This window comes from Protobothrops mucrosquamatus, unplaced genomic scaffold (genome assembly GCF_001527695.2).
Source record: "Protobothrops mucrosquamatus isolate PMUCROS unplaced genomic scaffold, P.Mucros_1.0 scaffold51, whole genome shotgun sequence".
NCBI lineage: Eukaryota > Metazoa > Chordata > Lepidosauria > Squamata > Viperidae > Protobothrops > Protobothrops mucrosquamatus.
The window spans coordinates 1009069-1013787 of record NW_015386432.1 but is presented as its reverse complement, the minus strand read 5'-3'; the positions used below and the strand labels follow the sequence as shown (position 1 = coordinate 1013787).

General features: G+C 38.7%; 1 protein-coding gene and 1 non-coding gene across 2 annotated transcripts in view; both read right to left on the bottom strand.

The window, feature by feature from the left end:
- The window catches only part of FAM155A (family with sequence similarity 155 member A), a 456024-nt gene that overhangs the window by 142085 nt on the left and 309220 nt on the right, over window positions 1-4719 (bottom strand). The window lies entirely within an intron of this gene.
- Window positions 2234-2338, bottom strand: LOC114922309. The gene has a single exon (XR_003810373.1). It is a non-coding gene; the product is annotated as a U6 spliceosomal RNA (small nuclear RNA).

Genomic DNA, 4719 nt, shown 5'->3' with positions numbered 1-4719 from the left:
GCTTAGAAAACAAACAGCATGGCAGCTCCCATGGGTTTATTGTCTTATCCTTCCTTTCAGCTTTAGAATGAATTAGGAAAAGTTTAATCCACTTGCACTGTTTTATGTTTACATGTTTGATGACAAACAGCCTTATGTTTATAAGTGACAGTTTTCCTGCTAAGTACCTGCATGTCATAAGCATTTGAATTAAAATTACTATATTGAAATCAAATCTGATGTTTTTTAATTTTTATTTGGTGTGCGTTGGAACAGGGGTAGTCTTATACGGTGAGTATAGCCCAAACTCTATATTTTAACTGGAAAAGTTGGGGGTCGTCTTATACGCCCAGTCGTCTTATACGCCGGAATATACGGTATACAACCATTCATTTAGTGACCATTCAAGCTACAACAGCAATTTGTGACCTTCCTAACTGGTTTCTGACAAGCAAAGTCAATGGAGAAAGCCAGATTTGCTTAACACGATTCACTTAATAACTGTAGCAAAAAAGTCATAGCATGGGGCACAACTCACTTAACAACTGCATTGCTTAACAATGGCATTTTTTGACTCAGCTGTCGTAAATCAAGGACTACCTGTACTCAGTATTTTTCTTATGTTCAGAAGCAAAACTTCTAACAACGGCTACTTTTGAATTCAAATCTCTGATAGTATAAAGATTAGGTCAAGAGCTCCCAATGTGGAGGGATCAGATGATGGCTAACTTCAGGAATTTGGAACCATGTTGTGTATGCAAAGTGGCAGCTAGAAGTCCTTATCTATTTGCAAAAGGATTACTACTTGGGCAAAATCAGTTACAACACATAAATATGGCAACAGCAGACCAAATTGTTATTAAACATGCTCAAGCTGCATGGGGTAAAAAAAAATATGTTGACTCAGAAACATGGAAGAAAAACAATTAAAGCCTGGAACAGAGACATATAGCAATCTTTGATTGGTATGAATTGCAGCAGATAGAAATTCTGCATTATCTGTGACTCTTTCTGAGCAGAAAAATTAACCTAGCCATATTGGTGAAGTGTTGTAACTGAATCTATGTGGAGAGAAGTATGCAGTGAGGTACCTCAAGGCTCTGTTTTAGGCCCACTACTTTTCAACATCTTCATCAATGATTTGGATGAGGGGATTGATGGGGAAATCGTCAAATTTGCACATGATACCAAGCTGGCAAGAATAGCCAACACTCCAGAAGACAGGCTTACGATACAGAAGGATCATGACAGACTTGAACATTGGCACTATCTAACAAAATGAAATTCAATGGTAAAAAAAGTAAGGTTCTACATTTAGGCAAGAAAAAACAAATGCACAGGTATAGTATAGGTCATACCTGGTTCAATAGTAGTAATTGTGAGAGGGATCTTGAAGTCCTACTGAACAATCACTTAAATATGAGCCAGCAGTGTGCTGCAGCTACCAAAAAAGCCAACACAGTGCTAGGCTGCATTAACAGAGGGATATAATCAAGATCATGTGAAGTATTAATACCACTTTACTATGTCTTGGTAAGGCCACACTTGGAATACTGCATCCAGTTTTGGTCACCACGATGTAAAAAAGATGTTGAGACTCTAGAAAAAGTGCTGAGAAGAGCAATAAAGATGATTAGGGGACTGGAGGCTAAAACATATAAAGAATGATTGCTGTATAGTTTCATGAAAAGAAGGACTAGGGCAGGGGTGTCAAACTGCTGGCCCACAGGCTGGACGCGTCACAAGGAAACTGCGCCCACCCCATTGACGGCAATGGGGGAAAAGCTCCAATACATCATGCGACGTAACATGATGTCGCAAGTTTGACATGTCTGGACTAGGGGGTGACATGATAGCAGTGTTCCAACATCTCAGGGGTTGCCACAAAGAAGAGGGAATCAAACTATTCTCCAAAGCACCTGAAGGCAAGACAAGAAGCAATGGATGGAAACTAATCAAGGAGAGAAGCAACCTAGAACTAAGGAGAAATTTCCTGACAGTTAGAACAATTATTCAGTGGAACAACTTGCCTCCAGAAGTTGTGAATGCCAACACTGGAAGTTTTTAAGAAGAGATCGGACAACCATTTGTCTGAAATGGTATAGGGTTTCCTGTCTGAGCAGGGGGCTGGACTAGAAGACTTCCAAGGTCCCTTCCAACTCTGTTATTTTGAATGTGGGATTGAGCTCCTGCAAAATAGATACTTAAAGTTGTGTCTGGTGTGAAGGCTGACATTTCTTTTTTCTTTCTTTTTTTTTTTTTGGAACGCTTCACGAATTTGCGTGCCATCCTTGCGCAGGGCCCTGCTAATCTTTTCTGTATCGTTCCAATTTTAGTATATGTGCTGCCAAAGGCTGACATTTCTAATGAGAGCAACTTAGTACTAGGAAGTAAGTATTGGTTAATGTTTTCTACAACCTGATTAGATTTAGATTGCTCCAGTGATATATACATTTTAAATTTTATGTCAGCTGAACGCACTACCTACAAACACTTTAGTTAAATCATTTAACTGTAATTTGTTCTAAAGTCAAAACATATGTAATCTGTAGTAAAAACTTTTCAAGAAGCTGACAATTATCCCTGAATAATTATCTACAAGGGAGTCTGGATAATTATACTGTTAGGAGGATGATATATTACATTATCATTTAAAATGTCATTATTTGCATGAATATAAAGAATGACACCTTGCTTTCTCCCCCCACAACTTCTTCAGAGCTATGTTGCTGGGGATGACACAACAGCATTCATTCCTGTCTCTGCTAAAAAAATAAAGTAACATATTTTACTGTAGCTATCTGAAGGATTAAACTATTCATTACATTTTGTAAGGATTTACAGGTTTAAATATATAATCTACACAATGACATTGTACACCTATATATCTCCATCTATACATCAGCATTAACCCATGAGGGATAACCATGTTTTCTGAAAAGTATATCATCTTCAAAAGATAGTCCATTCCTATATAGCCATGCACCATGCATGAATGATACAAAATAATATGGATTTTTTTAAAAAAATTGTTTTGATAACTTTAAATTCTAGGTTTACACAGGTCCAAAATCATGGGCGAAGAATAAAAGATTCAGCAACAAGACTGAAGAAACAAGGGCAGCCAAAACAGTTGGCTGTGGTTCTAACATCATAATTTGCCACTGTCGTTGCCAGATCCTGTATATATATCCTTGTTCCCTGTATCTCCAATCGAGAAAGTTTTATTCATGAATGGAAGAAATATAAAACTAAGCACAAAAAGCAGAAACACACAGACACAGATGCAACACATTGCTTGATATGGCAGATGTGAGCTTTCAAAGTGGAAAAAGGACATGGAACCTACTGCTAAACTGGCTAGTTTGCTCCAGCCATTCTTGTATACAGTTTCTGTGGATGTTATTATCAATCTGCCAGAAGACTGCAAAGGATATACAACCATTTTAGATGTTTCCCAAAGATGTCTAGTGCAAAGGTCTATCATCCACTCAAGAGATAATTCTTTTGGGTACAAGGGCTTAATCAATGATGTGATTTTTTCCCCACACCTACATTTTGGAAGGCCTCTTCTGCTTACTGAACATTTATAATCATTAATATGCAACCCAATGGACAAACAGAATAGAATGAATTATTCAAAAAGTATTTGAATTGTTCTCTCTTATCAACAGAGCAACTGGATTGATTTACTATCTTCAGCAGAAGTTGCTTAATAATCATTACATTCCTCCCTAGGGCTGCCACATACATTGCCTTCCCTCAAGAGTTTTTGATTCCACTGTTCCCTGGGCCATTAACTTTCTCCAAAACAGATAGGTTGCACAGCCTCTCTTAAAGGAACAGCTTGATTTGGCTAAGTTGTATACAAAAATGAAGCAGATGCACAAGATGGCACCAAGATTGCATTTGGGAATTTGGTATCGCTTTCCACTAATAGTTTACCTTCCTCCTTCCTATTCAATAAGCAGGACTAAACTAAGCTGAACTAAACCCTTTTCCTGCATCCATCAAATTAGTCTGCAGGTCTTCCACCTGCAATTGCTTGTTTCAGTTAAGATTTATCCAGCATTTTATCAGCTGGTCCTCATTCAAAAAAGAGTTGCCATATCCCAGATGTTCTACATCTGTTCCTCTCTACCCCCTAAAAGTTCAGATGGATGGGGAAAAGGAATACTAGGTTGAATATTCTGGATTTTATATGCAGAGGAGTCACTTAAGAATATCTGATTTACTAGAAGGGCTAAAGATAACGGGATAGAGGATAGTCACACATCACAACTTGTCTGCCAATTCCCCATAAACCCAGCCCTTCTGAACTGCCTCCAGAGTCACCAGACATTTTACTTCCATCCGTGTTTATTTATTTATTTTATTTATTTATTTAATTTATATCCCGCCCTTCTCCTTACGGACTCAGGGCGGCTAACAACCAGATAAAACACTAATCCCCAAAAACTACAATTTAAAAACATAAGTAAAAACAAATATTAGTAATTTGGTCAAGTTAATATAAAATTGCTTTAAGACCCCATTAAAATTTTTCCCCTAGGCCAGTCCTGCAAGTTGGAATAGCCATGTCTTAAGGGCGCGGCGGAAGGAAGGGAGATCAGGGATCACCCTGATCTCTGGGGGTAGCTCATTCCAGAGGGTGGGAGCTCCCACAGAGAAGGCCCTCCCCCTTGGGGTCGCCAGCCGGCACTGTCTGGCCGACGGCACCCTGAGGAGACCCACCCTGTG